The sequence below is a fragment of the Pyxicephalus adspersus genome, chromosome 11 (genome assembly GCF_032062135.1).
Source record: "Pyxicephalus adspersus chromosome 11, UCB_Pads_2.0, whole genome shotgun sequence".
Classification (NCBI taxonomy): domain Eukaryota; kingdom Metazoa; phylum Chordata; class Amphibia; order Anura; family Pyxicephalidae; genus Pyxicephalus; species Pyxicephalus adspersus.
In genome coordinates, this window is record NC_092868.1 from 39,272,659 (window position 1) to 39,285,081 (window position 12,423).

At 39.1% G+C, this 12,423-nt stretch overlaps 1 long non-coding RNA gene across 2 annotated transcripts in view; it reads right to left on the reverse strand.

The window, feature by feature from the left end:
- Window positions 1-10,628, reverse strand: part of LOC140340629 (uncharacterized) — a 67,580-nt gene extending 56,952 nt beyond the window's left edge. For both annotated transcript variants that reach the window (XR_011922693.1, XR_011922692.1), the window contains exon 1: window positions 10,490-10,628. This is a non-coding gene — a long non-coding RNA (uncharacterized lncRNA). The remainder of the gene's footprint in view (window positions 1-10,489) is intronic.
- Window positions 10,629-12,423: the final 1,795 nt, after the last annotated feature.

Here is a 12,423-nt window from a genome sequence, read left to right on the forward strand (position 1 = left end):
TGAGGTCCTAAAAACCAAAGTCAACCTATTCTTTAGGAAATGCTTTCTTGGGCTATAAAGTTGGTTTTGGTTTTATCCAGGAGGTTATGGCTGCCCTAAAGCTACGTACACACTTCTAATGGTCCTCGCCCGATAATCAGCTCAGGGCAGATATCGGATGAGAAGTGTGTACACCGCGCATCGTTCATCACCTGAACAACTGTCCTGGTGGATCCACAAACGAAGAATGACGAATGATCGTAATGCAAGTGAAGGGGGGAAGTGCGCAGTGGTGTCCCGCTCCGTCGCTCTGCCCCTCCCCTCTGCATAGAGCAAAACGGTGGTGTATGTACAGCATCCTTCATGCATAGTGGAGTGCTTAGTCGTTGGAAAGGATCGTGAAAGAGCCTTTCCAATGACTATAATTGCACGTGTGTATGCTGCTTTAGTACAAAGAGCTTATGCCTCTAAACATTTTTTGTCCTAGTAAAGCGCATCTAAACACAAAACCAAAACAATTGTATATTACAGCTTACTGGTACCTGGATCTTGTGGCTGGAACTTTTTCCAGGGTTTATTTCTTGTTACACCAGGTGATCCTACCAGTAACACACAGCAGGGCAGGAAACACAGGTGAAGATTGTCTGATAACATTGGGATTCACACAAATGTGTTACAATCCTGGAAATGGAAATTACAAAACAGACTCAAAATGAGCAAACAAAATAAGATCATTGTTAAGGTTAATGTACACTTTGTTGGCATTAGGGGAACAGTTAGGGATAGTTTAGAGGTCAGTGACCTTGTGCGGCACAGTTTAATTATCAATAGTTTTTGGATTTTAGAGTCCTGCACCGACAACAGTTCAAAAAGTTCCCAGCACCAAAAACTAGCCATGCTTACAGAGCATTAACTTGGAACTCATTCTCATTTACTTGCATACATTTTCCTGGGAGCATTGCCTGTTAGATCCTTGGCGGCATTTAATCTCAGGTCAGTACCGGCCCTGGGTATTGCACAAAGCCAGTGTGAAAGAGGCCTTGACCGGGCACAATTTCCATTCCACAAGCTGTAATAGGTCATGCATGCACACAATGTTCATAAAATGCAGAAGGGTTACTGACTTCCTCTACAGTACTGTGTGTAGTTCAGATTTCTCTGTGTCATGCTGGCCACGTACAGGCTTCTTATTGGCTGCTCATCTGGGAAACACAAAGAAAAATCAGGCTGTGCCCAGGAATTTCTGGCAGCTTTCATCTGGGATAGGCAGAAAACAGTAGCCGTATATATAAAACACCATTAACTCCTGTGAGACTGGACGGATAATATTTCAGAGCTACAAACCGGACAAGGCAATACAGAAGTTTTCCTTAAAATTGGCTTCATCAGTATTCTATAACGAAAAGGAACATATCACAGAACCTGGGCAAATTCCTACAACCCACAGTGAATGCTGCTTTGCCATACTAATAACTATTAATATTATTTAAAAGTATTTTTATAGTAATAATATTATATTCTAAACCTAACCAAAATGTCTTTTTGTTCATGGTTAGAATAGGGAAAGGTAATGAGCCTAGTTAGGTTTTATTGCCGTCTGTGTCTCTGGTAGGAAGATTTAATCTTACTTTCTGTCTATATGACAGGTGTCATGTAGCATAGGAAAGAAAAAATCTGACCAATGGAAAACAACAATTATTTTACTACTGCATTAAAAAGGTTAAAAATTCTTTGCTGTGATCACATTTCCTTTAATTTTTGTCTAGCAGGTAAAAGAGGAAATAAAAGGAAATCTCAGAGGAGATTTGGATAGCATTTAAATCATAACAGGTGTTGTGCATCAAAGACTACCCTGTGCTGTCCAAAAAAAATCTTTGGCCAGAGGAGGGCATGAACTGGGGTGTAGTTATAAAAAGAACAGGAGGCATGGTAACAGTGAAGGCTATCAGTGGCGACCACGCAGGGAGAGCTTCTACGGGGGTCCTGAAAAAAGTGAGGGCACGGTGTGCCCGTCCCACTACACCCCTGGGCCTGAAGGTGACTCTGAGGGCCAAACTGGCACTGTTATACATTGGTGTGATCACATTAACCCTAATCCCAAACTCTGCTTGCTTTTGAAATGAGTTCTACCCTCAGTTCTAAAACTTTACATTTATATTGGAGTACCCAGCATTAGAAGGTTGGACCACTGATGTTTCTGAGTGAGAGTAGTAGTCCAAATCGTCAGCATGCTGCCACCAAAGGGATGGGTCATATAATGCCAAAGCAATAAAATCAAACCCTAGTGCAAAAATTTACATCTCCCACTTAGCCATCCTGCAGGTTTTTTGTTGTAGATCTGGACCTCTACTCTGGATCTCTACACAGCAATCTTACAATGTGAAGCTAAATATATATATATTTATAAATTACCCATACAGTTTTTTGCAATGACATTGCAGACTCCTCTTCTGGATCCACAGGGGACCCACCTACTGGATGGCCAATAGGAAATGTCTACAACATGCAGGGAAGTATAGGTAAGTAAAAAGTGTATTTACATTCTGTTTTTTTGTTCCAATAATCAATTAGGCTTAGGAGTGAGTAATATTTTCCCCAAGATTAGCTTTACCAATAAAAAAAAGGCAAATTCTTTATTTTTTATTCAGCCAGATTGTTCTTCATTAATAAAATATACAGGTTGAACTATGTGACCAGGTTTACTATGACCACCACACTAGAAAATGTTTTGTTTGCTCTTCTTTGTTGGACTTTGAATGTGTTTTTGTGTTTGATTGTGTGTCAAGTTTATTTAATTTTAGACTTTTTTAACTACAATGTTTTTTAAGGGTTTATCTGACATTGTTTCATAATTTTTATTTTATTGTAAAGCTATTACTGAATTACAAAAATAATTTTTACAACATTGAAACTATATCCTTTATTTCCTATGGTGTTAAGTTGAAAAAATATTATTTGGGACACATTTTTAATGTTTTAAATTTCTAGGTTTACGCATTTCAGATATTTACATAAGCTCTTCAAAAATAAACATTTAGGGGTAGTTCCCACTAAACCATTTCCCTTTGTGTTGCATTAAGGCCGCACAAAAGTTTGTACATGCCGCACCTTTAAAAGCATAGCAACACACAAAATTGCTTTGCTACACATTGCACTGCATTGCATTGCCGATGCCACTTTGGGGTACCATTGAGAAGGAATGGCAACCAGGCATACCAGCTATGAAAGGACAGGTTTACACTTGCTGTTTGATTGATGGATTTTGTGCTGCGCCCTGTCCCTGTATGCTGCTCCCTGTCATGCAAGTCCTCGAGTCCTCACTGCCAATGTGAAATAGCCCTAATGTAAGCATGAGCTATTGCGCTCACGCTCACATTACAACAGAAATGTTCCGCACAGCAACAGACAAAATATATAAAAAGGAGCCTAGGTCACCGCTTTCTGACTAGATCATAAATATGAAATACTAATTTGCAAAATTTCACAGGTATCTAACAAAAAACTAAAGAATGCAAATTTTGGAAAGATTTCCTAGGATAGTGAATAATTGCCAACTTCTTTCCAAAGCACTCTGGTACTGATAATGATGTGACTATTCTAACCCTGCCCCTCTTGGAAGCACACAACGTAATATGGAACATCTTCCAGCTAAAGCTAAAACCAGGCACCAGGCATTTCTGGAGTCATATAGCATTTCACACTTTACTGACTGAATGCTTGTTTTCAGTCTGTGGCTTACTAGATCAATGGTGGCTGTAACAGGCAGTGATCCCCTTGCAGACCTAGGGTCCCCTCTCAAAACTTTTTTGGTGCCCCTGTGCAGTTGCACACTTTGCAGCTCCCTTTGTCTGCCCCTGTAATAAATAGCGTGAGGGTTAGGATCTCCTACCAACAATGATGTCCTAAATGAGCTCACCACCTGAAGCTTACACAAAGGCCCTGATTTAATAAAGCTCTCCAATGCTGAAGAGGATACACTTTCATCAGTGAAGCTGTGTGATTCAGCAAACCTGGAATGGATCTGGTCCACAATTGAAAACATTTGCAAACAAATAACAAATTACTTTTACGAAATCCATTCCAGGTTTGCTGTATCACCCAGGTACACTGATGAAAGTGTATTCTCTCCAGCCTTGGGGAGCTTTATTAAATCAGGACCAAAGACTGACATTCTTCTTAACCTCTCATGATAGTTCTGGGTGCCTATGATGCCAATCAACATTTCTCTCAGGTGGGGTAAAAAGAAATAAGTCAAATACCCAGAAGCATAGCCACTGTTAAGCTACACCACCAGCTATTTCCAACAGCTAAATGACTGCTTTTCACTTCCAGGAAAGACCAGTATAAAGAAAATGTAATAAAAACATTTGATATATAGAAAACAATAATTTTTACATTTATTTCTTGTGTGGCTAGCATTAAATCACCTTGTTTTTACAAGACCAGACAGCATTGCATATTTTAGTACATGCATTAGCTCATACATTTCTAGGAATCTGCCAAGCCTGTACCTCTGCCATTCGCCTACAATATACACTGATTGCTAACACCGGGTCACGTCAGGTGAAGTTGTCATCACAGTCCAAATAATAATTGAGGAAAACCACATACAGTTTTAGTGCATTCTTCCCCCCGTGGTGATATTTGACGTTCCAAAAGGAAAAACAACCCTTCTGCCAGGATCTTTTGTGCCATTGTTGGGATCTATTTTTATTTTTTTTATATTTATAGGTATATGTTTGTTGCACAAGATTTAGAGATTTTTATGCATTGGGAATATGTAAATCTTTAGTAAACGTTGTGTGAATTTATTTATAAAAAGACCAAATGGTCTTCTTGTTGAGGCCATATCACAATCAAGCATTTATTTTTACAGTTTCCAATTAAAAACACAGGGTGGTGGCCATACAAACTGTAATAGAATCAGGAAACCCTCTTGGAAGAAATATTCTTCCACCAACAGACACGGCCATGCAAGGTTTTCAGGGAACTGTGTTCAGCTCCATTCATAAAAAAAACCCAGATTTTATATATAAATATCCCCTTCCATCAGTTGGTGAGCTCAGATTTGTACTGATTTCAGTGCCAGAGGGAACTAGTTACTACCCCTAGCTTGAAGAGTCAATTCACAATACCCTCCAAGTTTACCATAGTGTACTATGGGGCATCCCCCACCAACAATATAAAGGATTAATAAAAATATATGTTAATAAGAATAATATAACAGTCCCAGCTCTATCTTCTTCCTTGATCTGATGATGTCCCCATCACAAGGCATGTGCAATACTTCCCATCCACTGACTTTCTAGGAGCTACTGATTAAAGGAGGGAATCCTATACGTATTGTAACCTTGCCCTTCTTTCAACCAAAGCCAAAAAAAATTTAGGAAAAGTGAGCAAGGGGCCAAAAGTATGAGATGGTGAGTGGTAAACATTATAATTAGTTCACTTCGCCCAACAGTCAATGCACAGTGCAATTCAATTTGTTATTTTGGAAAGCCCCTAATGGGAAAACAAAGTGTTAAAAAATCACGTTCGACTTTAAACATTTTTTGGCTTCACTAAACTGTGACCTGTATCATTGAAAGTGCGGCCTTTGCCCTAATACTTTGCATTAAATGTATAACCTAATCTCCTAACCTAAGTTCCTAACACTAATGATAAATCCACATAACAGTATCTTTCAGACACCTTGTATTTGTTTTGAATGCAGTCTGTATTCTGAATAGAACACCAGTACCTGGGAATTCTCCATTACAACCAGCAAACATTATCTAGGCCAGTGAAGTCACAGACTGGCAGTGCAAAGCTTGTCCAGTTAAAGAATAATCCTATTGATTTCCACTAAATAAACATCAGCACTTCCTTATTGGAGAGCTTAGCGCTACCTTCCCAGGTGTGTCTCATATGAAGCAGCAATAAAGGTGTGTGTACCTCCCACCCCACTTTATTATCACCTGATAAAGTATGAGCTCACTGACTGCCAGGACATAGGATCTTCCAGCCTAGAATGCTGATCCTCACATAAAGGGAGAATAGAATGATGGGAGCTGCCATTTCTGTGTTAATTGTTTTGTACTGTAATTTTATTTCGAGAGTATTTGTTAAAATAAAAAAAAAGTTAAGAAAGAAACATAATTAAAGAGAACACAGATTGCAAAATAAATACTAAAAACTAATAGAGAAAACCTAATAAAACACAATTATTAATTTGTAAAGTAATGTTTTTAAATGTATACATGTTAGGTGTCCTGACAATTCTCCAGCCACAAGCTTATTATAAAGGGCACTACGAACAGGTGTGATTATCCCGGTGGGGCACCTCTTGCTCCTTCTTCCCTCTCTCTACATAAAACACAACAGGCTGCTTAGTTTCAACGTTAATTTGTTCCTATTGTTACCTGAAACCATCATTAGCAAAAGTTATGAGTGACAAATATTAAGTGTCCCTACAAGACTTCAGTAAGAAACTAATTATATAGTAAAGTCATATGAGAAATGCAAAATCTTTTTTGACCAAAAAAGTTTCCTCTGCACCTTATGATTTTGTCTTTTCCCTATGCTGCACAACACATTCCTCATGCAGTCTAGAGCCTGGCTCCGTATGCAGCAAATAGATCCAGACACTTGGGACAATGACCAAAGTGGATCACTGTGGATTAGGAGGTTCATTGTGGAGTTGGTGGCCAAAATAGTGGTTTCAGGGGACGCAGGTGTGACAGTTCCTGGACATATCATTGACAAATAGGTAAGTGTGTGCCACAATCAGTAAGTATACAAAGCATTATTCTTACAGAAGCTCAGCCACACCAACAAGAATTTAGTTCCCCTTTAAGTAATTTTTAAGTCTTTTTTAAATTTCTTTAAGCTTCCAGAAGACTGGACTGCAATACGTATCACAGAACAGTCATATATGAAGATCCAATAATCCTTCACAACAATATGAAGAGAGGTACACTGCAAAAACATCAGAGGAACACAATGCCAGACAAGTTTTTTAAACTCTCTTAACACTGCTTCTCCTTATCTCCTCAATTAACTTACGACGACCATTGCCACATGACCTGACACAAAACACTTGGATCAGGAGATTTTGCAGAGAATCTAAAGAGAAGCTAATGTTTATGGGTAGTTTACACCACAATGAACATGACACTGTCATGGGGTGACTTGCGACAAAAAAACGTCAAAAGCAACTATAAAAGTGCACATCTGCACGTTAAATATATGTGCCAAAATGTGAACATGGTATGTGTGTGTTTAAATGATAAACATCTTACTCTCTTACCAATCACCATCCCCAGGTTAGTAATTACATGAAAGATTAAGTTGGGTGAAATGGTATGCTTAGCCACAGTGGGTTCAGAAGAAGAATGCCTATTACATTGCTGGCCAGAAAAAGAATATCACCCTACAATGCTTACCCCTGCCATCTCTTGCACCCAATCATCCACATGTTATTATTATTATTACACAGTATTCATATAGCACCATCATATTATGCAGCACTGTACATACAAGTCCATAGTCGTGTCACTAACTGTCCCTCAAAGGAGCTCACAATCTAATGTCCCTACCATAGTCAATTTTAGGGGGAAGCCAATTAACCAAACTGCATGTTTTTTTTTTGGGATGTGGGAGGAAACCAGAGTACCCGGAGGAAACCCACACAGACACCTGCAAGGAGGGAGCAGGGAGAACCTGCAAACTCCATGCAGATAGTGTCCTGGCTGGGATTTGAACCTAGGGCATAGCGTTGCAAAGGCCGGAGTGCTAACCCCTGAGCCACCAGGCTGCCCGTGATGAAAAAGAAAACATAATTTTTTAGAGCAGGCCACCTCCTTCCGTTCCTCCATGGTCTAATTCTAGAGCTCACGTGCCCATAGTAGGTGATTATGGTGGCCAGCACAGACACTCAGTTCTGCATGTACACAACAAGCTGTAATGTACTGTGATGATTGTTTTAGCTATTTGTGCTATAGTATCTCTGCTGTTGGATCAGACAAGACAGGCAAGCCCCTACCTACCTACATGCACATCATTTATTCTTTGGCGCCCATGACCTTGTCCTTGTTTCACTAGTTGTCAATCTTTGGACTGGTTTTGGTAGGTATTAATCTCTGTATATAGGGAACAAAGTGCATGAACTATCATTTACCGATGCTCTAACCCAGTCATCTAGCCTTCACAGTCGAACCCTTGCCAAAATTACTTGTCCATTTTACCTGTTTCTAACACATCACAATCAAAGTGGACCTTTACTCAACTTGCATTGTTTTCCTGTACTGTACAGTCAATGTACAGTTTGTGCGAAATTCAAGTTATAATTTATTTAAAAAATTGTGTTGTCTTTTTTCTTTCCTTCATCTACCAGTGCTGCAGGAGTGGGCCTCGTTACAAGTGGTGCAAGCTAGGACTTTAGGCTTTCTTTGGCCCCTCACCTTCTCCGCCCATCCTACAAAGTTACATAGTTAGGTTGAAGAAGAGCTGCGTACACACCTGCAATAATTATCGTTGGAAATGAATGACTAACGACCATTCGTCCGATAATCGTTAACAAAAAAAATGGAACAACGCCGCTGAACAAGGATTGACGCTGGAAATGAACCACCGTCCTGGTGGATCTGATTGTGCAACTATTGTGTGTACGGTTGTTCAGTGATCGTGGATGGTTCTGCAGTGCACTTTCTCCTTTCCATGTCACTTCCTGCATCGTTCAATCGATCGTATCTAGCGTGTATACACTATTGGTGGATTATATGTGAATGATCGTATCATTACAGCATGTACAGAATTGTGCACAATATGATCATTCCAAATAATCGTGCATAATCATTAGTCATTCATTTTCCAACGACAATTATTGCAGGTGTGTACCTAGCTAAAGTCCACCAAGTTCAACCTCTAAGGAAATAAACATACTACAAACCAGCATATCCCAGATAAAACTCTACAGACATAGCCCATTGGGAGGAAGGCAAAGAAACCCTTATACAGCATGGTTTAATTTCCTTCAACAGAATAAAAATATCCTTCCTGATCCCGTAAGGCAATCAGATGTTCCATGGATCAACTGCCTCTGCTATCTTTTCTATATATAATCTGTGCTTGTAGAAAAACATCCAGATATTTCTTAAAGCAATCTATAGATTATTACTTCCTGAGGGAAATTAATTTTTCTTTCCCTTTTCCTTTTTTCTCTTTTTTTTTTTTTTAACTACTCACATTTTGATGTCTGTACAGAATAAACTGCCATATAGTAACAGCAATCAAAAATCCTTAATGTTATGCCAAAACACAAGCATTGGGTGGTACAAGAAGGTCAGTTTGCATTTTTGCAGTTCAAAATGGATTTGTTTGCATTTTATTTTTATAGCACAGAGTAGGGGCAGAAATACAGCACTGCCCCTTCCTATTCACAGCCACTTGCCAACATAAGGCATGGCCACTATGAAACAATAGAGGGGGAGCTCTCAAGGGCCTCATTTTAAAAGAAAAAAGAATGGGCATATGACAAAGGTAAGTACAACTATTTAGCTGTTCCAGCAGGTTATTCCTCTTTAAGAATCGACTGTTCACTTGCTGCCTGGTATATCCCATCCCTTGCCATTATAAAATAATAATCAATGTCAGTTCATAGCATAACAATGTCACATAGATGACCGAGGGTTACAGATAAAATATATAAAGTTGTATATAACCTGTATATAAAGTTGAAAATAAGGGAAAATAAGGCGGTTGCCTGTAGCAATCAAACAAGTTTTAATAATAAGCGTCATGATAAAAAAAAATACAAAAAGGAGAATTATTGACCAAGTTTCTTTCATTCTCATAAGTTTTACTAGAAACATAAAAGCAGGGAATCTGTTTTCCCTAAGAAATGAGAATGAACCCTCCTTACATTTTTAAATGAAGGTCTTACAGAGAATAATTGGTTATTTCAGCAAACGTCTCTTTTCATGGGTTATATTTGTTTGATGAACACTTACTTTTGTCAATAGCAACCACTACCACCCACAACTTTTTCATCCTGGGTTTACAGAAACTTATCGGTAAGAATCATCCTGGTTGTTATAGGCAGCAATAATTCCTCCTAAAAACCTTTGTACCCAATACGAACACCTTCAATTCTTGCCTTAAATTATCAAATATCTAACAATTATCTTCTCTTCAGTTTGCCTATGACCTTTGGGGTCTATTTAAGGCAGAGAATCAGCAAACATTCCATGGTGGTGAATCTTCCTGGTGCACGTGTTACGGTAATTAATAAATCACCAGGGAAAGTGCGGTGAAAGTCACATTCACTATTTAATAAATAGGTATCTATAGGTTTAATAAACAAATTTAGGAATTAGTATAAATATACGTTTTCCGCTATATAAGGCCTACATACTCAGAGTAGGCCCGCAAGATAGCTCATCTGATCACCAGTCTGTAGTATCAGCCTGCTGCTTTCATCAGCCTACACGTATGTTACAGTCCAGTAAATCTTATTTCACGTAAAGATTACCTTATCATGTAGTGACATTCCAGAGCATCTGTGTCTGAAAATAATCCCAAAAAGCTGACTGTGTCCATCAGATTCCTCTGCACAAGCTGTTTCAGTAGTAAGTTTTCTCGTAGCGGCTGCTTTCCCCATAATAAGCTGTTTTTTCAGTTAGAGTTTGTCAGAGTCTGTTATCTCTTGCCTTGGCTGGGTTATGGATTGTTGGTGAAAATCTTTGCCTGGTACAGTACAGTTCTCTTTGCTTTTCAGGCCAGGAATTTTTCATTGAATAATTTTTAACTAAAGCACTGGGAGGGGAACTGGGGTCTTTCTACGCTATTTCTCTGCTCAGCCATGTGGAGAAACACCTCAAAAGCACGATTTATTTCCCTTTTCCGAGAAAAGAGAATATATAAAGGGTTTAGGTATAGTTTTTAGTTATAATGAACACATCAGACAATTGCAGCTGTAAATCTAAAAATTGTTTTCTTGAATGTATGTCCATTAAAGCCCAAATTAAGCCTTAAAATATTTTTCTTTCCATAGACAAGCCTTTCTTTGCCTTTTGTACCCTTAAAATAAATTTTAGGTCTTGGGTAACCCCTACTAGAACCAATTTTTTAGGGTGTCAAGGAGAATAAAAGCTACTTAAATTAGTGGGCAGCGGTAATGGTGACCCCTGTGTCTAAAACAATCCCTTTATAGATACCTAAAAAAAAATAATGGGGTCATGATGATGGCTGTGGAAATTGTGTTGGCCCCAGACTTATGCAGGCATCATTAAATGAGAATTTATTAGCCATAGTTTAAGGAACTTCTAGCAAGCCCTGGAGGTACCCTGGGTTTCAGGGAACACTGGTTGAGAATGGCTGCTATAGACTGTACTGTCATATGTTGATGTTGTGCTTTTTGATGATTTGCACTTGCAAATGTTCTAGGAATCCCTTTCACTTAGTGGAAATGCTTTAAGAACTTTAAGAACTCAAGGTTGACATAGCTGAGTAACACCTGTAATTACCATTGTCATTTTAATGAAAGAGAAGGACGTGCTTGGCCCGGTTAGAGTTATTAGGACCACATGGTCAACGTCCAGTGCCCCTTGCACTAAAGAATCCTTTTTAAAGACACTTTGCCAATGCTTCGACGGGAATACCAGAAGATAGAGTAATGTCTATATGATTGGATATTTATTTTTGTGATCTCGGTTAGACTTTATATGTGAGGGGTTAGCTTCAAACACATTTGCTCCAGAGAGGTACTTTTGTTCCAATTTCAGGGCGCTCTGCTCACTTTTATTCACTAAAAACTTCAACTCAAATCAATCTCCAGGCTGTTTCCCTTGCAAGGGATCAGAGTTTTCACTGTATGACAAAAAAAAACACAAATTTAGCCTCCTGGCCCTTTCCCTCTCTCTTCAGAGGTACTAGACCCACAGAACTAAACTTTGGGAGACCTCCTAGGCTCACCCAGCCTCTACATATGAGCCATCTGGTCTCAGGCTGCAACTTCCTCAGTCTCAAGGACAGGTGCCCTTTTAATATGATCAATGACAAAACCATCCTCAATTCATGCCCTGGAAAAAGGATGGAGTTGCCTGGCCGACCCATTCCTTCCAGGACACTCCGGGCCTGGATCTCTGGTAAAGAGACACTAATCTGCTGCACCACAATTACTCATGGGCCTATCCAGGCCCTTTAATCCATTTTCCAGGAGAAATTGAGACAGATGATGCCAACTATCCTTTAAATTAGGCATCGCATTGATCATTTTACTACAATATGTAATTGTATTTGTACATCTTTCCTAGTTTCCTAATACCACGTGGAGAGACATTGCTGCACCGTGAAGTTTCTGAAAATAGCATGGTATCATTTTGATAAGCTTATGCACTGTCACAAATGGCTGAAATGTGAACACCTTCTGAACTGCCTCTTCACCAGTACTCCCTCTGGTGGTGG